Raw genomic sequence first — 25,220 nt, 5'->3', positions numbered from 1 at the left:
AGGAATATGCTCCTATCATAAACCAAATAAGTATGTTAAGTGTTGTTCTTCTTTCTTGGTTGTGGGATGAGCCAGGTGTCACAACCTATCCACCTTAGAAGGAATATGCCACTGACTTCCTAGACATTTCAGGAGGGTACAAAGACCTTGAGGTTGAGTTTGATTCATTTCTCATCCTCTGATATGCATATGCTTTGCCAAGAAGATCAAATTGTTTGCTTTTTGCTGCTCACTTGAACCAATTAGCATCACATCATCAATATAGTTGACGAGTATAATATTTTGTGAAAAAGAGATTCAGGCAATCAATTCCTTGCAAACTAAGTCATGACAGATGGAAATGAAGAATTAATATACCCTTGATGTACAATAGAAGAGGTGTACTGATCACCTTTCCAAATGCAAGCAAATTACCTTGGTGGTCCTTATTGATTGGTATAGAGGTAGAGGGAAAAACTATATTCTAGATGAGTAAATATTCACCAGGTATCATGCTATGTCCTAATCTGATCAAGGACACCTTATTAGGTAGAGAAACTATAAGTGCAGTTACTACTTGATTGAGTTTATAGCAGTCAACTTCTTTCTCCATGATCTATTTTTCTTCACAGCTTCTGCGTCTTTCAAGCCCTTGAAAGTGTCACTCATTTTTGTAATTTCTCCAGTAATTCAATAATGGTTTGGTTCACTGTCTTCTCTAGTAGATTCTACTCTAATCGCTTCCAGTTTCCCTTTCCAACCATAAAAGCCCTTATTTCCAAGGTCATGGAACTAATGCAGGCCTTCTAACAATTTGTAAATTTATCTACCTAAATTATTCTTTCTGGAACTACAGAGTAAATTTGGGGGACTACTGGACCCAATGTGAATTGCTCCATAGTCCCCTACTTTAACTGGAGGGACAAAATATGTATTGGGGATCTCCTTGATTAAGTGTCAGTTCAGAACCATTATTCAACACAATCAGGAATGTCTGATTCTATCCTTGAGAGTGAGAGATAGAGGGAAAACTAACAGTAAACTCAGATATTTAAACAAAAACTCCCTCAAAGAAACCTAACATTTTTCATTCAAGCACTTTTGAGTCGGTAAATGATTCAACATTGGAAATTTGTTGTTAGGCAAGAAACCTCTTTTACTACTAGCCAGTATAGACACTCTTTCATTTGTTCTATAACTTTTATGTTAATAAAAATTATATAAAAACTTGGTAGGCTTATTTAGTTTCCAAAAAGCATGTTTAATTAGCTAGTACCAAAGGACCATATAGTAGTCATGATAATTTAGAAACTTCTTATTGAAAGTAATACATAACTTGACTTTGGCAACCCAATACTTCAACATGGCTCTGTTACTCTGGAGCCCTATTAAACCCATTGTATTTAATTGATCCAGTTCAGGATGATATGACCAATTCTAAGTTCTCATATAAGGACAAAAACAACTACAAAACTTTTCAAATGTTCTAGTGCCCCTCTCAATATTTTACATCTTATAGTATTGGTGAAGGGTATGTGTTTGGAGCTCTTCCATTAAGGAATATTCTTTGTAACACAATCTGTATTATTTGGGAGTCTCTAAAGGAATAGAACTGATAATTACGAACATATATTTTTAAAAGCTAACAATTATCTTGGTTTTCAAAATACCCTTTTAGTAATACAGGGGTTGTCTCATGCCAGAGAAACTAAAAATATTATAGTTTCTCAGTATGAAATGCCGGGTACTTAACAATATTCTGTAATCTGAAGGCTTTGAGTAGTATTAGCTCCTTGAAAACACTGTCTTTAATATATGCAGCTTGTATGCTCAGGCTAGCTCCATTATATCCCATGGTCAAGAAAGCTCCAAAATGCTACTGTCTGTACTAAAACTGAATTGAACATTTTTAATGGCCTCTCCTGTAACACAAATAACAAAAACCCAGAGACAGATATTGGGGTTCAACCTGAAAACCAGAAAATCAAAGCAACCGAGTAACTAGAGAAATCTTTCCTCTACTAAGACTGGACAACTGAAGACTAAGCAGACTAAGCACCAAAAGTTTCTCCCTCTTCACATTTTATATTCCCTCTACTGCTGGGATTAAAGATGTATGACTCCCTAGTACTGAGATTAAAGTTGTGAGTCATTACTACTTGGATTTGTTTCTCGTACAACTGCCTCTGTTTCCCAAATCTTGAGATTAAAAGTGTGTGCCACCACTGCCTGACCTCTAATGGCTTAGCTTTGTCCTTATGATATTTAGGCAAGATTTATATATCAAAACAAATAAAATATCACTATATTCTCCTGGCTTCTCTCAGAGTCAGTTCTTTGGTTCTCTCCATGATCCTTTCAATCATGAAGCTTTCACACTTCCAACATCAGCATTATATAGAATACATTTGTACACATTGCCAAGTTTAGCTTCTACCATAAGACACAACCTTGGCTCCTCTGGATCTATGGTCTATGTGCTGAACCAAAAGGAAAACTTTTTTGCTTGTATTGCTTGTATTGATAGATTTCACTTCATTTCAATGATGCCGGTTTTTGTTTTGTATTGTTTGTTTTTTACTTACTGTATTTATCTGATTCTTTAGTCTCAAATAATCAGTATTTATTCTCTTACTAAAAAATATTTTATTTCTTCAGGTTTTTAATAAAAAAAATCACATGAGTAGGCCTAGTAGACTCTTTCCTTCCTTCTAAAACTTCTCAAGTAATGCAGTTGCCACCTCTACCTCTATCAACATTGTTATCTTTCAGTAACTTTTAACATCTTGTTATGCTAAAAAATTAACCCCCTTTTAAAGCCCAAAGTTCCAAAATTCTTATACAGTCCTCCCTATAAAACCAAGCTCAAGTTGACAAAAGAAAGACCCCACTCTTGGTTCTAATTTCTTTTCTATATTTCTGTTAGTGTAACAGAAATCAAAACATACAAAAAAAATTTTGTGAAAGGAAAGGTTGATTTAGTTTACACTTCCATTTCATAATCCTTCATTAAGAGAAGACAGGGTAGGAACTCAGTCAGTAACTTGCAAACTTGCAGACAGGACCTCAAGCAAAGGTCATAGAGAAATGCTGCTTGGTAGCTTGCTCCGACACAAGTTTTGATGTCTCAGAATTCCTATCTGATACTAAAGGATGTGAATACTACTAGAGAGCTGATGCTTTTCAGCCTACATTGGAACTTGGAGGAAGTAGGTCCTAATACCTGTGAAGGGATACCATAACATCAGCATGGATAAGTTTGCCAATGGATGTTGAATGTGAATGAAATTAAGCCAAAAGTAAAATTGTATTTTCCCATGTCCTTTTACCTAGGCTGGCACCAGAAAGCTTAAAACAAATGTAGGGCCAATATTTCTGCTTCAATAATAGCATCAATAAAATTCCTCACGGGAGTTCCTGGTGGTGTGCATATTTGGTGATATTATATACAATCGACATGACCACCAAGATTAGCTATGACATATCACATCTATAATCAAAGCTGCCCTATTCACAATATCTATGAAAGATAATGTCTGAATTTGTTGTTAAAATTTATAGCTAATCAGATGCTCCAGGCTCAGAAAGCCTCATATTTTCTCATATATTTTATTTCTTGAATTTGAATTGTTATATATATGAAAACAAAAAACTACAAAAAGTATATAGGCAATGAATTAAGTGAAGAAATAGAATAAAAGTAAAAATGAAAGTAGTTAAAATTATAACATACAGTAAAAATTCCAAATGTTTTTAAATTCTTGACATGCTACTGAGACAATAAGTCAATACTGTCTGACAGTCTCATTTTACAAAATTATAATGGTTTATACATTCTTTTATCTTTAAATCTGTAATTTTGATATTTAAAATACCTGTTTAAAAATTACATGGAAAAGTTAAGTAGTACTTAGAAGAAAGTACATGCTACAAGAATATCACATGAAAATGCACATTGAACTTCATGGCTCATAGTAAGGGAGCATACATCATGAAGTCACTTATGGACACTACCCCCGTTTGACTTATTTTGCATTAAAAATATTTTATATATAACAGTGTATGCCAAGTACCAAGTATACTAAGTGAATGAACTCAGTAAATATTATGTATTTTGTTTTTTATTACCCCTTCCTTTTCTCCTTTGTATCCACACATATACTTGTGTATTTATATATACACATTCATAATAGGCTAGGATCTACAAATGGATTTAGTTTTGAGATTGGGTGATCTTCCTTATTATACATTCTATATCCATCTATTCTCCAGCAAATTTTGTGATTATATTCTTCTTTAGAACTCAATAATATTTCATTTTATCTGTTTTATTATTCATATATTTTTATGGGTAATTATTTTGTTACCCATTTTTTACTGGAGTAAACTAAGCAGCAATAAATGAGAGAATGCAAATATCTCTATAATGGGTGTGATGTTCTCTGGGTATGTGACCAAGAATGAAATACTTGAGTCATATGGCATTTCTCTCAAGAGTTTTTTGAAGAATCTCCAACTTGATTTCCACTATGGCCACAATAATTTGCACTTCCATCAGTGGGAAACTAAGGTGTGTCTTCCTTCACATCCTCTGCCACATTTGCTGTCAGATTTCTTAAAGACAGTACTTTATACTGGGGTGAGATAATGTTTCCTAGTAGCTATAATTCTCATTAGCAGATAACTAAGCAGTGAACACTTTTAAACACCATTATTGGCTGTAAGTACTTTATTTGAAAAGTATCTATTTTGCTAATTTCCAGTTTTATTTCTTTTCTATTTACTTTCTGCAGTTCTTTGTAGATTTCTGAATATTAACCCACAGTCTTATGTATAACTGGTAAATTTTTTTCTCTGATTCTGTTTGCTAATTATGTACTCTACTGATAATTTTTTTCTATACAGAAACTTTTTAAATATTATGCACTACCATCTGTTGACATGTGTGATTACTTTCAATGCAATCTTCTGTTCAGAGAATTTTTCTACACCTCAATATCTTGAAGAATATTCTCTATGTTTCTTGTGGAAGTTTCGGGTTTTAAATTAAGATATCTGATTAATTTCAAATTGCATGTGTATGTAAGATCAAAGACATAAATCTAATTTTATTCTTTTTTAAATGGAAGTTCTGTGTTGACAGTACCATGTGTTGAATGAGCTATCTTTCTTTTCTAGTAAGAAAATTCCATAGTTTAAATAGTTATTCAAAGCATGTCAGAGAACACGTGCAAGTCAGTTCTGAAACCTCCTTATGTGAGGCATATGTCTCTCGGTTTATTTTAGATTACTTGTTGCAGCCACAATTAGTAAAAATATCAAACATTGTGTCTAAAATAAACTTACTTGCTCACCTTGATAAATTCAGCCAAAGTTTCCTGTCTAAAGTGAGCTCTAGCAGATCCAATATCATTTGCTCTTCCTTAGTTTATACTGCCACATGCATGAAATAAACTCTATGTTAAAAAAGTCAAACTTTATTTTAATCCAGCTTTACTTCTAAAACATGACTTCATGTTTAGTGAATTTTACAAATAACAGTCTCTTGTATTTTGATATCATCACTTGTATTAAAATTGCTTTATAGAGAACAATAATACGTAGTATTATTCTTCTGTAGTAAAAATAAGTACTATGTATTGTATCAGGATAACTATTGTTGGGTCATATGTAATTTTATTTCTAATTAAAAATAATAACTATTACATGTGTATGAATATTTTCCTACATGTATACACAATGTTTATGCTCATGGTGCACACAGGGGGCATAAGTGAATATTTAATGCTACAGAACTGGAATAAAAATGATTGTGAGCTGCCATGTGAGGGCTGGAGATTGAACTTCAGTCCTTTAAGAAAATAACCAGTAACAGGCAGTGGTGGTGCATGCCTTTACTCTTAGCACTCGGGAGGCAGAGGTAGGCAAAGGGCTGTTTCACACGAAAAACCTGTTCCAAAAAATAATCAAAAGAAAAAAAAAAAGGAAACCAACCTTTTGTTTGTTTTGTGAAGCCATCTCTCCAGTCTGACAAGTAAAACACTTGGGTCATATGGCAGTTCTATCAATAATTTTTAAAAGAATCCCCAACTTGGCATTCCTTTAATCCCAGAACTCAGGAGGCAGAGGCAGGGAGATCTCTCTGAGTTCATGGACAACCTGGTCTACAAGAGCTAGTTCCAGGACAGGCCCCAAAGCTACAGAGAAATCATGTCTCGAAAGTATCCACAACTTAATTCCATTATGGCCATGATAACTTGCACTTCTGTTAGTAGTCAATAAAGGTGTGCCTTCCTTCACATCCTCTCCAACATCTGCTGTCAGATATCTTGTTGATAACACTTTTTACTGGGGTGAAGTAGTGTTTCAAAGTAGATATAATTTACCCTAGCAGATGACTAAGGACGTTGAACACTTTAAAATATTTTTAAGTACTTCACTTTATTTGAAAAGTATTTGACTCATTAGCCCATCTGCTGGTTTTCAGTTTTATTTCTTTACTATTTAATGCCTGCAGTTTTTTTGTAAATTCTGTATATTAACACCCAGTCTTAGGTATAACTGGTGAAGATTTTCTCTGATTCTGTTTACTAATTATATACTCTACTGATAATTTTTGTATACTCAGAAACTTTTTTAAATACAATGTATTCTCATATGCTGTGAAAAATGTTGTACATATAAACAATGGATTGTTATCCAGGTATAAAGAGAGTAAACAAATACATGAAAATGAAGATATTATATTGACTTAGGCAACCCAGTCCCAGAATGACAGTTGATTCCTATTCCATCTCACACATAGATCCTAGTTTTAAATCTTCGGATTTGTATGTTTAGCTTAGAGTATTTACAGATGCCAGAAAATCAGAAAGAGGGCATCGAAGGTGCCGCTTTAAGAAAGGAGGCCAAGTTGAATTTAGTCATTCTAATTTGTTTTCTATTCCTGTGATAAAGACAACAAAAAGCAACTTGTGTAGAGAAGGGGTTATTTCATCTCACAGTTTGTAGTCCATACATAAAGGGAACTCAGGTCAGAAAACTGGAGTCAGAGGTTGACACAGAGGTCATGGAAGAGTGTTGTTTGGTGGCTTCCTTTTCTTGGGTTGCTTAATTGAATTTCTTATATACTTTAGATCACCTGAATACAGATAACACTGTCAATAGTACATGGGACTTCAATATAAGTAGTTATTCAAGACAATACCCACACAATAGTCTACCAATCTTCTGGGTATGTCCTCAATGACAATTCTCTTTTCCAAGATATGTCTAGGATTGTGCCAAATTGACAAAAATCCAGTATCTTACCTACAAATGACAATTCCAAAGTTCTATGTAAGACGTGTCCACGGATACTGCTGCAGTATAATGCTTTTGTACAGTCTAAAGATTGCTTACTAATATTGGTTTAATAACCTGCTTATTGGCCAGCAACCAAGCAGGCAGGGCAAACAGACTAAGAGAATTATTGTAAGAGTAAAGGCAGAGACGCAGAGGAAGCAATATGAGAATATCTCACTTAGAAAAGGTACCAAGACGCATGACTAAACATAGACAAGAATTATGGGTTAATTTAAGTTGTAAGAGCAAGTTATTAGTAAGACTGAGCTAATAAACCAAACAGTTTATAATTATTATAAGCCTCTGTGTGTTTCTTTGGAATTGAATGACTGTCGGAACAAGTGGGATAAAAACTTCCATCTACAGATGCATCAGTGGCACACCTGTTATAAGTGTAATCAGCTATTTTTCACTTCACTTGAGGCCCATTGCATAGGTCGTAATACATACTTGATACTATAATCTGGGAAAAACCTCACTGCTGGCGGTATCATGAGTGCAGGGGTTATGATAACTTCTGTTGTTTAACTAAGTTGGAATCTCACTAAACTATAATCTAAATATTATTATACCCTTAGATGATTGTGATTATCAGCCTTAATCAAAGAAATCTCTTTTTTTTTGTGGTTTTTCGAGACAGGGTTTCTCTGTGGCTTTGGAGCCTGTCCTGGAACTAGCTCTCTAGACCAGGCTGGTCTCGAACTCACAGAGATCCGCCCACCTCTGCCTCCCGAGTGCTGGGATTAAAGGCGTGCGCCACCATCGCCTGGCAAAGAAATCTCTTTACTGTGAGGGAAGTGGATGCAGAGACTTCTTGTTGAGGATGCTTAGAATAAATAAAAATTGTGTGTTATTTTAACAAAACACCACATATATCATTACTTCTATAGTTTTAAGGAACATTGAATAAGAGAGCACAAAAAAATAATGTAAAACCCAGAAGATAATAAGAAAGACTGTGAAGTTCTGTCGTTAGTGCACAACAAATCTCTGAAAACCTGATCTCTCAACAGTAACAGTTGAAGTAATAAGGGCGGCGTGGCTGCGTCCCCAACACCCCAACCGCCTGCCCGGCTAGCTTATGCCCTGAAATAATTACACAGACACTGTATTCTTTTAATCACTGCTTGGACCTTTAGCCCTAGCCCTTACAGGCTAATTCTCACATCCCGATCAACCCATCTCTAATAATCTGTGAGCACCGGTCTTACCGGGAAGATTCTAGCCTAGTCCATCCTGGGTCGGAGCTTCATCCCGGGAGCGGGGCATGGCGTCTCTCTCTCAGGCGTCTGCTCCCTAGAGAGCTGTGGAGTCTCTGAGCTCACTTCCTCTTCCTCCCAGTATTCTGTTCTGTTTTCTCCTCCCACCTATCTTTCAACCAATAAAATGGGCCAGGGCAGTTCCTTTATTAGCCAATGACCTTACTCCATCAAACAGTTCCCTACAATGAGTTTTAAAAAACATCAGGTCTATAAATGATAATCAAAGAGATAGAAAAGACACATGAGACACTCCCCTTTCTATACTAAATTATCAGTTCTAGGGAAGGGGTATTTATTCCTTTCACTAATGTACTCACTTATGAGCTCACTAGGTTTCAATGGAAACACAGACAACTATGATTAAAACTTAGTACTACAAAAGTTAGCCAGTATGTATGAAGATGCTAATTGAGTACCAGCTAGATTTCTTTATGCTCTTTTACTGAAGTATGTGACTTTCTTTAGTAGGAATTTATCTGTCACAAAGTTCTGGAAGAGAACCAAAATATTAGCAATAGCTTGTAATGTTAGGGATAAGGAGGTCTATGAAACTCTCATGGCCAACAACTTAAAAACAAATGACCCAATTGAAAACAGTGCATGGACATGGGTGAGAAGGTATTTTTGTATTAATAGTAACATCATTTACTATATTCAAAGAGTAAGATAGTAACATTTTAGTAGATCTAGTTTCATCTTTTTGAGAAATCTTAGCACTGATTCCCATAGTGACTGGCAGTTTGCATACCCAGCACCCATAAATGTTTGCATTTCCTTGTGTCCTTGCCTTCAGCTGTTGTCATTTTTTTTATTTTATTAATCTTGGGCATCTGACTAGGTAAAGATGAATTCTCTAAGTAGCCATTTGAAAGTGGAGAAACTTTGCTTTGGATTTCATATTTCTACTATCAATTACATTTTTATGTACTTATTTACTACAAAAAAAACTGGAGTATTCCATGACAGACTTAAAACTATAACACAGTTAGTTTCAGAATATCATTTCTGAGTGTCTAAATGTTCATTCAGATGTAGTGACTCTGGATCTGTACAATGTCTTTTTGAGTTGTTATGTTAATCTAACTGTAGAATGTTTTTATTTAAAGGTCATTTACACTAAATAATTATTAAAAATAAAGTTTAATTCAGCATTAAAGGTACATTTTGAGGAAGTGCTAATGAAAAATAAATGACATTAATCTAAGTATTATCCCCAAATATTCAAAACTAACCTTTAAATAGGACAGAAATAAAAGATAACACCAAAAATAAAATTATATAATGTTTAATTTATTAAAATTAAATGAAATGTTGAATTCTTTATAAAAATAATCTAATATCTTAATACCGTGTATCCAGTCACCAATATGAAAATTATTATAGCATTTCACCCACATTCAGGAGCTATCAACCTTTATAAATCATCAGAAAGCAAATTTTATTTATTAACCATACCTGTCTTAACAGAAAATTAGCTATATTTATTATATATGTAAGTTTGTTTGGAAGTAGAAGAATATATTTTGCCTGACTGTATGCCATATATATGTGTATAAATATATGCATATATTACAGCTAAAGAAACATACATATATATATATACATACATACAAATCTATGTTTAATATGAATTCTTTAATATTGCAGTATATATCTAAGGAATCCATCTACTCTGTTGCAGATCCACTGTTGTTCATAGGATGTCTCCAGTGGGAAAGAGGAACATGAGGGCTTGAATATGAGAGGTAGAATCTACTAAGGTCACAGAACTTAAAGATTTGACATTGAAAATCAGCCCGACTTCTCTCTTGACATCTTTATGCTCAGTCTGTTCAATTTGTCTCTGAGTTGGGACATCAAAACTTACATTATTTTTTCAGTGTTAGGAAGCGAACGGTCTTTTGTTTACCAATGATGCAAGAGGCAAGATAAGTGTTTCCTTTGAAGACTACTATCTATGGTGCAGCTAGGTGATACTGTAGGTACAGCATTGCTAGGACCAAAAGCCAAATCTTGACTAGTCATCATGCCCATGCATTTAATAGCAAATGTGTTTGTGTGTGTTCTTTGTAAATCTTAGAGAAAATGACTTCCTTGCATCTGAAAATCAACTCAGTAAAGAGTAACATGTTCTCACATATATCTTAATACCTGAGATACTTCTGGACCCCGCCTAAAGTATGTTTCTTAGAGTCAGAGAACTTTAACAATAATTTATACAGCATTTGTTATGATCATGTGTGCTTCAATTTATTCTTAAAAAGCAATAGAAATTCAATAACTGTTTTTGAATGTTATCTTCACTATACAATTAATTCTTTCAAAAGCAAGATGATCATATTTCATTAATATAGTTCCAGAATAACATAGTGATCAAAAAGATATGAAATAATAAAGAGGGAGAACATGGGATTATATGTTGGAAAAGTTTCCTGACCTAAAAAGCAATTCTATGGTTTAACTTTATGATATTTTATGACCATTGCTCATACCACACTATATGGTGCTGAATTTATGATGGTGTAGACTCAACTTGCATTCCAACATATTACCATCATAGATAACCTTTACAGAAAAAGAATATTGGTTATGAACAATCTAAAGGAGGAAATTGCATGTGAAATGGATGGTATAGTGATGAAAAGTTTCCATTAAGGACTGTAACGAGAGAAAAAAATCATTTAAAATTATTTCCAATACACACTAGGGTCCACAATAAGATTCCCTTTCTTTTGGAATCTGTAATTATATGAAGGAGACTCTGAACTATGGATCATAGCAGCTCTTCGTTGCAGGTACCACTACCATATGACAATGGACCAGATGCTATCTATCTCAGTCGTAATCTTGTTTAGTGTGAATAATTCTTATAGATTATCTATTCCAGAAGATATGGTTCAGCAATTCAACTTTTTTAATGTAAAGAAAAAGAATAGTAATCTGGGTTTGGTAACCCAAGCCCCTGCTCCAAAGTTCATTATGATCCATGTGACAACACCAAACCTAGTGACTGAGATGGGGTCTTCACAACTGTATTCTGCTACCACCAAAAGAGAGCCAACTCTGTTCTTACTGTCAGGACTATATGTAGTTATTGACACAGCTCTCCTATCACATTTGTTCCTCCTCCTATGATGCTGTGACTCTTTTATGCTAGTTTGTCCCTTGCTCCATGGAATCAGATATGAACTCTCAGCTGACATGTTGGCTTGAGAAAAAAAAGCTCTGTAAAACTACTTGGGTACCAAGCTGTTCTCTGATGACAAAAAAGCAACCATGACATTCATTCTAAGCTGATTTATATAAAGAAACTCAAAAGACATTTTATAAATTCATTCAAAATACAAAGAAACAAATTATTAATAATAAAATTAAAGCTAATGATATATAATAGGATGAAATTTGGAAAAGCACAAATGTCTGAGAGACTTGATTGGATTCACAAAAAGCATTGTGCTTAGCTATTCAGGGCAAGCAAATGCAATTCTTCTTCATTAAACTTAACCTACACTTTGAATTGAGAGGAAAACTTTTCTTCTGAATTTTTTTCATAGGGAAGCACAATTGACTTCATGTGTCCCCACTCTAAGGCACTCTGCAATTGCTGGAGCCTCCCCAGCAGAAGTAACATAGTGATTTGATCAGCAAGATGACTTATTTAGCACCAATCAAACACACTTCTATAATCTTCTTCTCACAAAGTGAACTGTGCACACTCTACCTACCATTTCAGAAATAATGTACTAGCAATAAGAGAAACATTGGCCACATTATTTTCCATGTTAAATAAAGCTATGTAATCTGATTAATAGGTCAGGTTTTGTATTTAATATCTACTAATTCCACAAGAGACAACACAATCTCCCAAAGCAGTGATAGGATAGAAAATGCATGAGCTTCTCTGAATCATGTCTCTCACCCTGAGAGGGTATAGCCTCCCTCATGTGTCAGTGCAAAGGGCACCTTTAACTCCCTTTTCCACATCCTCTTGGTATTTACATTAGGAACTTTGCACTGTAATTGTATTTTATAAAGCTCAAGACTCATTTAAATGCCAGAAAATTAAACCAAAGGGATTTCGTTACCACTGGCTGTGTAGGGGATAGAGTTATACAACCCCTATTAATGTTAATGGGAGTTCGTGAATAAATCTCCAGAATACAGAGAAAAATGTATCCCAAGAAGAACATGAAATGGAGACAATAGGCTCACTGGAGCAAAATTAAATGGCAGTTTGATTTCCTGAGCTGAAATCTCATAAAAATGAAGTCACTTACACTTATAATCACTTAGGACTAGTGATTTTTTAAGTAAAAATTCATTTGTCTTTTGGGAAACTTAACTCATATAACTTGCAAGAACAATGATTTTTATATTAACAATAATGTATAGTTTCCCAATATGTAATAATCAGGAGACAACTTATATTCATGTACTTGGAAATTCTCATTTAATGAATATTATGATGATAAAAATCATTTGTAAAGTAAATCAGCACAAATCAAGTTGCTATAATTTTAATACTAAAATTAGATGGTATAGTGCACATAAACAGTAGACAAATTGACCATTGTACATGATTTGTTGGAAAATAGTTCAATTAACTTTAAGAGTTATCGGTGAAGTTAGTAAAATATGGTCATTGAATGTTCAGAAATTATAAACTAATAAATTTTCAGTCTTCTAATGTTTTCATTTTCTTCTATATATGAGTTTCTGAGTGTGCAACTAAATTATTTTCATGGATTGAATCACTTCACACACATCAACTGGTGTTGTATTATAAAACAAAATAATATAATGTTATATACATCCATTTTAATGAAAATAGAAATATCTATGCATTTAACATAAAATATATGTATACTAATATGATCAGATTATATTCCAAATTAATTCAATTTAAGCTTATTTAGCTTGTGTCCAAACTTATATCTTCTAAATATATCATTAAAAATGAATGTCTTTTGGAAATAAATACTTATGCTGGCTAGTTTCTTGTCAACTTGACAAAAGCTAGCATCGTTTGTGGAGGGGGGAACACAACTAAGAAAATGTCCCTACCGTAATGGCAGGGATACAGGTCTTTTGTGCATTTTCTTGATTAATGATTATTGTAGGAGAACCTATCTCATTGCGGATGGTACAGTCATGGGGCTGGTGGTCCTGGGTACTGTTAGAAAGCAAGATGAACAAGTCGTGGGGATCAAGTCAGTAGGCAGAATTCCACTATTCCCTCTGCTCCAATTCTTGCCTTTAGGTTTCTGTCTTGAGCTTTTGCCATGACAAGCATTGAGATGAAATAAACCCTTTCTTCCCTGAGCTGGTTTTGGTCATAGTGTTTTATAACAACAATAGAAAACTTAACTTGATGTGCCATGTTCTGTTCAAGTCCATGGGAGGCCTGTCCCTTAGTGAATTGAAGAGAGAGGAGGTAAGTGAGAGGGGGGATGAGAAAGGAGGGAGGGGAAACTGTGGTTGGTATGTAAAATAAATAAAAAAGTTAATCAAATCAAATAAAGAACCCTTAACTAAGACAACACTTCTACCTAAAGACTCTTTGTCACAATTTCTCAACAAATAATGGATTTACTATTTAAGTTCTTTGATGAGGTATATAGTTCAGTAAGAAAGAACTTGCTTAGCATGCCCGCATATTTGGTACAAGTCCTGTACTTCACATATAAATTAAAATTCCAGTCTTGTATTTAATATTAAATACTGTCAGATTTGTCTTTGTAAGGTGGGGTACACTATGGAAATTGGCTCAACTGATAAATGGTTTTTCTACTTCAGGTTAGCAAATAATAAAGAAATGAACCACCTCCCTTTGAGTTGCTGATCAAGGGTGTATCAAAAAAACTGAAATAATAAAGATGATATGCCTCGCTCTTGTTTGCTCACTAGAACTTGATATCAAGGTCCTATTGCTGAAAGCTGTCCAAACTTTGATGGCAAAACATGGAGAAATCAAGTTGCTACTGGCCAGGAAGTTCTTTCCTTGCTGTCTAGTTTTCATAGTACATGGAAGTGCTTTGCAGTTTACTTGTGAGGTCAGGGAAGTCATCAACAATGTGAACCCTGTGAATTACAGCAATGACCGGAGTGGCAAGATATGTATTATTCGTATGAATATTATGAGGGAAGCAGAACAATTTCTGTTTGGATTTAAGGCCCACTTGAAGGAAAGAAATTCATGGCTTTTGCTGTAATTCTGGCTAAGAACCCAAGGCAAGTAAACTGGTAGGCCCCAGGAGAGAAACAACAAGCATTATTTTGCTGAACGAACACAAAATCCAACTGTTTTCTAAGTTCCTAGCTCTGTACAAACAGGCTAGTGCAGCTCTCAGCACTCATCAAGAAGTTTCTTTGTGCAATAGACAGTGGATGATGCTGAAATCACAAATGATCAAGGAATCAGCAGTAAGTTATCAGTGGATGCTCAACCACAAGTAGATCATTTTTAATAATCCCTCTTTCTAAGTCTCAGATACACTGCAAGAGGGATCCGGGAGACTAAGAAGCAGATGTCAGGAAGGACAAGAGTGAAAGTGTCTTCTGGGACATCAGGATCTTTTCACTAGTGGACCCATGGTTGCCTATAGAAAACCTGCTCAGAGTCACTCTATTAAGGAGATAAACTCTTAGCCTTTATAATCAAACAAGACAACGAATCCATTTCTCTTTACTATTGCTTCGATGATAGTCTTAATTTGGGTTTAATGACAGCTCAAGTTGATACCAATAGAGAGAGTTCTTATACTAAAACCCCTTACTGAATATACTGGTAATATACTAATTGAGTACTCACTGCACCCAGTCTGTTGAAAAACAACAACAACAACAAACTTCCTGGAGGGCGATAAGAGAAAAATTAAAATAGTGAGACTAACGTTTCTACTTTTCTAATATCCCCCCTAACAGTACCTAAATGGAACCTCAAACTTAAAACTTCTCTTGTTTTCCAAAGTACAAGTGCACTTGCTTGAGGGGGAGGCAGCAAAAGGGAGGGCTTCCTTACCCCCTGCCTTACTCCAGGGCTTCATCACTAGTCCTTTCAAGGGGAAACTGACAGTACACTAGAGTACTATTAACATTGCTTAGATAAACAAAATCTTTCTAGTGACACTCAGGATGTCCCCAAGGCTCCATCCATCCAAGCGCAACCTCTCTCAAGGTCACTACCACTAATGGCAGTCGATGCCCCTGAACTCATTGCTCTATGGCTCAGCTATTCTGTTAGCATTCCTAATTAGCTTTGTCATTTCTGAGGCCATTTCATTATAAGCTAAGGCCATTTCTGTTGTTGCTGTTGATTCGACCATTTTTGTGAAGCCAAGTGTGGAACCCTGAAGTACAGAAGGGAAGCAAACAGCAATATGTGTAAAATTTCAACTTTACCTTTCACTGTGGAAGGAATGCTTCACAAGCCGAATTCACCAGGATTCTTGGGAGACTTATTCTCCTGTTCCCGAAGGAAACATAATCGTAACTATTTTTTGAGAACTCCCTCATACTCTCTTTGATTTAGTTGGAATTTAACACACCGCCTTTTATCTCTTGAGAAAATGAAAAGTTTGATGGTCTAAACTACTCCAAGGTTTTATGGTAGAGAAAAGAAATGTGCCCTCAAGGGTAGATTAGTGTACTGCATAAGCTGAAGGTTGATGGGAGGTTTTTTTGTCTCAGTCCTCTAAGAACATTAACTAATGATCTTATTTAAAGAATTCTAGAACATCTCAAAACTTGTTTTTCGACTCTCCACAGTAGAAAAATATTTACTCTGTTTTGATGCAAAAGGGGATATATTGAAACCTGTCATCGGGCACTCACTGTCTACTTCCGACAAGCATGTCTCCTGAAAATGTTAGTGACTGGCAGTTGTACCAGGGTGACAGAAGCAAAGCCTTCAGGAGGCAAAGTCAATGCTGTATGAGTTAGTGAGGTAGTGGCTAATGACTGCTGATGAGTGTGCAAGGCTTAGGTTGGTGGTGCCAGCAGAAATGACTGTGAGTAGTAACAGTCTTTCCACTTATTGGTTCTCAGAGATGCATTATAACTGTTTAGCAATTCTTATTATTACTTAAATAATAATGATTTATGCATTGCAGAAACAATAAAATCTAAGTAGTGTTGAAGAAGATAATATGCAAATAAAATTTCAGTTACTTTATACTCTTAGACACTTTCAATGTCTTCAGGTAATTTTACGTCTTTCAGGTAATTGCTTTACGTCTTCAGGTAATTACGTCTTTCAGGTAATTCCTTTACGTCTTCAGGTAATTGCTTCAATGACTATCAATGTTGTAAACACATATATGTGGTTATGCTCTATTAGTTAATATTAAATATAATATGTTTACAAAACAGTCAATATGATTTACTACTCTACCACCCTTACAAACATTTGTTATTTATATATTTATAACTTACATTTTATCATATTCATAACATTTTTATTTGAACAACATATTCAAACTTCTTTTTTTAACAATAGACTGAATGAAATCGTCACCATTTAATCCAGGCCGGTTGGACAGGAGAGCCTCCCATCTCAAGACTTTCAAACACTGGAAGAAAATATGTATTCTACCTTGACAATCCATGCAATATATTTTTATCTTTTTAAAATTTCTATTGCTTTGTAGTTAGTGTGCAAACTTGGTTTCACTGAGGTGATTTCCTATATGTTTATCATGTAATTTACTTTTATTTGTCTTCCATTATACTCTCTTGTCCTTTTGCTCCTGTTATGTTGGTCCCCTTTCTTCTCTCAAGCAATTTCTCTATTTTCATATCATAAACATATTTAAGGATCATATGTCATTCTTTGAGAGAATGAAAATAAGGATTCCTTCATTTTACATCGATGTTACTAATAGTTGTGTTCATGTACTTACTTATGTGCTCATTTATTTACTTATGCATTTTATTTGATCCCACAAAGTAAGTTGTACAAAAGAACAAAGTTATAAACTTATTGCACACTTGGAACTGCTAACTTTGTCTCTGAATGCCTGATTTTATTCGACAGGTTGGAAATTAAATGTTACTCCCTAACTTGTAATCTATACATGCCCCTTTATCCTTTCCTGGTGTATTGACTGTTGTCTCCAACCCTGAAGACTTCTTTCAGGCCCTGACAAGGGAGTCTGTAGGGAGTTATTGCCCTAATGTCCTTCCATGCTCTCACAGCCATGCTAGCAAACCCAAATCACAGGATCCCAGGAGTTAGAACACTTAACATGTCCTGGGGAATGTTCTGCATTCAAGATGCTTTAAATATTAAGAGGTTTATACTGAAATCAATATTTACAAATAATTAGTTAATACTAATACTGCCTCTATCTGCATTATACTTTATGGCATTTGTAGCCCTATGGAATCATTTCATAATACATTCCTACAAACCTTTTCACCAATATATATTGAATTTCTAATATTAAAGAATAGAGTTATTGTTCTCATAATTTTTCAGAAATGACCCATTAGTAAGATATATAAAACAGGGAAGTTGAGGTTTATATCAAAGGAGTCTTCCAGATTAGGAGCATCACAGCAAACAATCACAAAGATCTGACTAATTTTACTTGATCTGGGATGATCATTCTGTTATCTCTTTTATTCTATTCAACAAATTTGAACAATACAACCTTTGGTTCATTTTCTGATTACTTTATGCCATTTGTGAAGGCCACTCCTTAGCTCTATTTTCCAGGATACTTTTCCAAACCTTTGCAGAGGACACAACACATTTATCAGTCACCAGAAAAGCAAATTACATCTTTGAACATGGTTGAAATTTTTCTTTAACATCACTATATTTCAGACATTAATTCAAGTGCCTAGAGTCTGTCTATAGAGAAAGACAAGAGAGCAGAGAAGAGAGAATCCTCTGAAGGCCACTGCCCTAGAGCATGGGAATTACTCTCAGTGAAAGTAGTTGTACTTCCCGGAAAGCATAAGTATTTAGAATAAAGTTAAAAACTATGTTACTTTAAGAAACTGGCAGCAGTGTTTTTCCCCCTCTGTATGTGGTAAATATCATTGACTCATAAAGAAACCGCTTTGAATTACAAGGCTGTAAAAACTAAACTGAATGCTAGGAGAAGGAAGGCAGAGTCAGTGAGAAGCCATGTAGTCCCGCTGGAGACAGATTCCAGAACTTTACCTGATAAGCCACAGTCTCATGGATAAACACAGATTAAGGAGAAGGGTGAATTTAAGATATGAGTTAGCCATAAATATGCTTAAGCTATTGACTAGACAGTATTGTAAATAATATGGTTTTCTTGTGATTATTTCAGGGCTGAGCAGCTGGGAACAATGAAGCAACCTCCTACAACATTTCCCTAGGGGCTCTGAACTCTTCAACTTTGGGTACAGCAATTGGAGAGGACAGCAACCCACAAATTTTTTAATAGAACACAATTTGCAAGCATGATATCCCTCCACTTTATTGATATGTGTTGTTAACTGTTTCTGAGAAAAATTTAAAACAAAAATGAGGAAATATTGTTACACTTAACATAACAAAAATTATATCATGCCAATTCCCTTTTGGTAAAACAATCTAGGCAATGGAACACAGTTAAACAGTCCTTTGGAACTACAGGAAGCAGAGAAGCTATTTGTTCCCAGATGAAATTTCCATAGAAGCACACAGCATGCACTGATCTTTTCTTCCAATAGAAGTAGAGCCCTCAGCCCCCAGGTGGAATTCGAGTTAACATTGGAATGAGCCAGCAATTCTGCATGAGTCAGAAAATATAAGCCAGCTGATGCTGTGTTTCTAAGGATGCATCTTTATAAAACCTACTGTACTTAATAAATCTCAGAGCTTTCTCTACTGTATCATAGTCAGGTGCCATTATCAGGTGTCATTATTAAAGGGTTAAAAGTAACTGGGTGTTTATAGATAAGCCAGTCAGGTAACAATCTGGAAACTGTTCTTGGCATATATATATATATATATATATATATATATATATATATACATACATATGGGGGAATGGGCAACAATCATTTATCAAGACATTTATCAAATGTGGTCTCATTTGTGATTAAGACTTGTCTTGAGTTGTACCCGAAGTTGTGTGAATATAAGGAAAATTTTAAGTTATCTGTGAAACAGTTCTATACAATTATAGTTTTGAACTGAAAAAACTAACTCTAATTTTATTATTCTTTTCCTTCCCCAAACTAGTTGAGAAATACAGAAAATATGTCATTTTGTCTAGCACTTGTTTTAGCAGATTTGCTAATATTATGGTTTAACAGTGTTTAAATTATTTTTATTGCCAAGAGAATTCTAATGATCTCAAAATAAACAATTTTATAGTTGTTTGTATTACTTAAAGAAATTCAGCAATCTGTGAAACACAGCTAAGGATGATTTTAATACTTGCACCTTACAGATGTTTCAGGTAAGCAAGTTGCCATTTTCTGTGAATAGTGTAAGTCTAAGACTCTACTATACACCTAGGTTTTCTCTTCTATCATGAATCTTTCATGCCAAACAAGGCAGATGTGCTAATATGATGCAGGCTAAATTCTAAAGGAAAAAAGTAAGAATAGAAAAAAAGTTATGAGTTAAATAAGAAGAGCAAAATGTCATTAGAGATACTACAACACAGTGAAACAAAAAAGTGAAACAAAGAAGAAATAACTCACAAAAATTAAACAAGTGTATGCAGTCATATTTTTGCCGAATGCACAGGCCAGTTGTTCTCAACCTTCATAATGCTGTGACCCTTTAATACAGTTCTTCACATTGGGATGATCCCCTACCATAAAATTACTTTCATTGCTACCTTGTAGCTGTGATTTTGCTGTCATTATGAATAGTAATTTTTTCCGATGCTCTTGGACAACCCCTGTGAAAAAGTCTTTGGACAAATTGAGACCATAACAAAATTATTTTGAATGGAACTGTTGGCAAGTTGATAACACCCATTCTTCCTCCTGTCTGCGCATCAACTACTCAGTCTACAACCCAACTTCCACAGACAATATATTGATTATTACCTGGAACTCCAGGTAGTGACCCCCAGACCCAATCTGCTCACTTAACAGCATATTAATAAATTCATGTTGCCCAACACTATTCAGAGTCTAACTCAAAACTCTGGATAGAGACCATACAACCACTCCACCCTGCCACCTACTAAGACATCTTGAGATGTGTTGAAGGAGGCCATTTGTTGGCTTCTGGCTGCTCAGCCCCAAAATAATCACACAGAAACTTATTATTTAAATCACTGCTTTGCCCATTAGCTCTAGCTTCTTATTGGCTAACACTTATATCTTAATTTAACCCATTTCTTGTAATCTGTATATCATCACATGGCTGTGACTTACCTGGTAAAGTTCCCAGCATCTGTCCCTGGTGGGGCTACATGGCTTCTCTCTGATTCTGCCTCCTTTCTCCCAGCATTCAGTTTAGTTTTCCCCTGACTACCTAAGTTTTGCCCTATCAACAGGCCAAGGCAGTTGTTTTATTCACCAATGGTATTCACAGCCAACAGAGTGGAATACCATATCAGGGATGGAATAGTATTCTGTGCCCCACACCACAGTAAGTACCATAATCTTAATTTCACACCAAGAAGCTTGACATGAGAAACATGTGTCATCCTGAGTCTCAACCTCATGGAGCAATGTTCATTCCTATAGAGACTCCAACTGCTGTGACCCAAAATTCACCTTCAGAACCCAGTGTGCCCTTTGCAAACTTCTAAAGATTGGTTAAAGAAATCTAAGTTTACGGAAGGTTTTCTCCTTGTCTCAGAAGTTGCCCCCATTCCTGGTCAAACTGAGACCACCTCTGACACCCGTTTACATGTCAACGTATAGTGGCCCCAATATTGACAAGTTTCAGTAATGGCAAAAAAAGGATCCAATAGCAGATATTCACATCAAGGAACTCTACCAGTGACCTAATCCAGAAACTTGGATCCCACTAAAAACATGAACAACATGAGCAACCATGGCAATATGTCTCCTCTAGAAACTAGCACTCCCAATGCAGTGTTCTCCTAGAAAAGCAACTTAGATTAATGTGCATGAGAGTGAATTCAAAACAGCAATTATATATATGTTCAAATACATAAAAAAGGATATGAACAGATGCCTGAAGAAAGATAATGAAAAGACAAGCAAACAGTTGAGTAAAATGAAACTCTGAAAATCAAACAAAAGCCTCAGAGGAAAGTATCACTAACAAAGTGGAGTGAATATCAGATCTGAAAGACAAGGGAGATGAGATAGATTACTCAAGCTAAGCAAAAAAAAAGTATGTTAAATTATTTAATTGTTAATGAAAGTCAGTACAGGTAAAAATGACCTCTATCATGGATTTAAAAATATATTTCTTATTTTCTCTAATATACAACAATATGTTTTGTGGAAATTCCAAACACTGGATGACAGTATTCAATAATTTTCAACACAGTTCTTAGCAGAACCCAGCTTTCTCTGCCCCACCGCTGCCTTTACTTTCTTTTGTATTTACTTTACTGGAAAGTCATGAAAATCACAACAGTAACCACAGGGCATAAACTTTGCAACGAATCCTGGTGGCTAAGTTCTTAGAAGAAAAGTGTGAAGAGATTCAGCCAAAGTTAGGTATTTCCCATCTTACAAACCTAAATGTGTAAAACCTGTTCCAGGTCTCACTTGCCTTCCTTAGCTTGTCCATGATTGCATCTGTGAGGCTTCAGTAGACAAGCAAGACTATATGCATTAGGAGAAATTGGTCTTCAAAAGCTACAATGACTCAAGGATACGTGCTTACCTGACAAACACAAAGTCCTGGGATCTCTCCTCAATACTCCATTAAAGACACTTTGTGATGTGTAACTATAATCCCATCATTTTGCACAGTGTTATTTGTAGTTGGTTCTTTTTGCTTACTCTTTGTTCTTTAAGGGGCCTGTCACCTAGCTCCAAAATAACCACAAGAAGACATTCCTTCTTATGAATACCTGGCCTTAGTTTGTTTCTAGTCAGCTTTTTATAACTTAATTCATCCCATCGACCTTTTGCTTCTGAGTTTTTACCTTTCTATATTCTATATACTTCTCTTCTTACTCTCTGGCTGGCTGTGTTGTTGAGTGGCTGACTCCTGGTATCAACTTCTCCTCCTCTCATATCCTCCCCTACTTTCTTTCTCTTTCTATTTGTTCCCTCTTCCTGGCAACCCTGCCTATCCCTCTCCTGCCTACCTATTTGTCATTCAGCTCTTTATTAGACCAATTAGGTGTTTTAGACTGGCAAAGTAACACAGCTTCACAGAGTTAAGCAAATGTAACATAAAAGAATGCAGTGCATCTTTACATCATTAAATAAACATTCACATCATAAACAAATGTAACACATCTTCAACTAATATTCCAAAAAGAGTTGTGAGCATAAATTTTCTGGAACCTAGATTGAATTCCCTTAGGAGAAATTGGTTCATTCTTATTAATTTAGCAGATGAATTCACAAAATACAGTAAGAGCTGTAAAAACTGGATGCTTGTTAAAAATTGACAATAAGAGGAATTGATTTGATCTAACATCAGACTAAACTGACCTTATGATTATAATATCATAAGGACTAAAGAGGAGTATCCTAGATATATCTTGGAGCCTCAAACCATAAATATGCATAACTATGAAAATAGTGTTTTTAAATATATGAAGCTAAAATTAAGTCCTTGAATTAATGACAAAATAAAAATATATTCCAGACATTGTAGAAAATCGGACAACTTTTATCAGCAATTGATAATATGACATTAACAAAAACTTTCTGATGGACTATGTAGTCATAACAACAACCATTTTCTTAGAATTCTGAATGTCAAATGTGTAATATAATGGCAGGAGGCTCACATTCTTTCCAAGAGAATATCCAATAAAGTTTACATGATGGCTAAAACAGTATCCATGAATTTGGATATATCCTGATAACTTAATTGAAGGTAAGTTGAAAATTAATAAGATATTCAAGTAAAAAGCTAAGTAATTGGAAAATCAGCAACTAGATTATCCATGGATCAGATAAGAATTCACACAGGAAGTTTTAAATAGTTTTCATTGAGAACTGAGAAGGTAGCAAAATAGGGAAAATGCTGTCCATAAAAACATAAAGACTTGAATTTAAATACCAAGCAGGTAAGCCATATAATTGCAATCCTTGAGTATGGATGATATGGAAGGAGATAGGAATATCCTTTAAGCCCATTTGCTACCCTGTCTACCTGATTAGTGAACTCCATCCACAGTTGTAAACACTGTCTCAAAATATAAGGTGGAGAGAGAGGAAAAATATACACAATTAATTTCTGGGCTCCAAAAATGCACATGAATTTTTTTTAAACTCTTCCCTTTTACTCTTTTGCTTCTCGAGGGCCTGCCACTCAGCTCCCAAGTAAATCATACTGAGTCTTTTCTTTCTTATGAATGACTGGCCTTAGCTTGGCTTATTTCTAGCCAGCTTTTCTTAACTTAAATTATCCTGTCTACTTTTTGCTTTCGGGCTTTTACTTTTCTCTATTTCCATATTTCTTACTTCTTTCTCTGTAACTTTCTGTGTAGCTAAGTGATGGCCCCTGGAGTCCTCTTCTTTCTCCTTATTTCACTCCTGTTGTAGGAGGCTGTTTGTAGTAGCAGGCTGCTTGTTTATTCCTGGCTGCCCATACCACGAAATAATTACTCAGAAACTATATTATTTAAATTGCTGCTTGGCCAATCACAGCATAAACAAACGTAACACACCTTAATATAATCAGCACACACCACACAATTTTAAAAATACACAAATATATACACAATCTTGTCAGCTTAATGGAAATGAAAATATAAACTATCTAAGACAGTGTTTTAGGGAAAAATATATAATTAAAAATGTCTGTTTTAGAATGAAAGTTACTTTAAAATTTTTATTATGTTATTATTCATTCCTTCATTCATTAAGTGTGTGCATACATGTGTATTCTACATGCAAGTGTAGAGGTCGGAGGATAACTTTGGGTACTTATTTATTTTCCACCATATAGGTCCCAGGGCTTAACTCAGTGTCATTGCTGCCAGAGCCATCTTGCCAATCCATAGAAATAAAGGGAGTGTGTATAAAATATTATTTTACAATATTTGTTAGAAAAATCTAATCAGAAATAACGTACAATTAATATTTTCTTATCTACCTATAGATAGATATCGATAACTTAGAATCTTATACATTGAATTGATAGATCACCATGCTAGTTAGCATTAAGACAATGATGCAAACTAGAGTCATTTGAGAAAGAACCATAATTAAGAAATATCCCATAAGATTCACCTGTAGACAAAGTCACATGGGGCATTTTCTTGACTAATGATTGGTGTGTAAGGGCCTAGATCTCTGTGGATCATACCTCCCCTAGGCAATTGGTTCTGTATGCTGTAATAAAGCAGGGAGAACAAGTTATAAGGAATAAGGCAGAAAACAGCATTCCTCTAGAGTCTTTGTTTCAGTTCATGCCTCCAGAATCTTAGCTTGAGTTCTTGCCCTGACTACCTCAGTGATGGATTGAGAACCAAGAAGTGTAAGATGAAATAAAACCTGTCCTCACCAAGTTTATTTTAGTTACAATTTTTTATCACT

This window comes from Microtus oregoni, unplaced genomic scaffold, assembly GCF_018167655.1.
Source record: "Microtus oregoni isolate MIOR12 unplaced genomic scaffold, Mior012 000028F_ref0000031, whole genome shotgun sequence".
NCBI lineage: Eukaryota > Metazoa > Chordata > Mammalia > Rodentia > Cricetidae > Microtus > Microtus oregoni.
Note: the sequence above shows the minus strand (reverse complement) of the source record.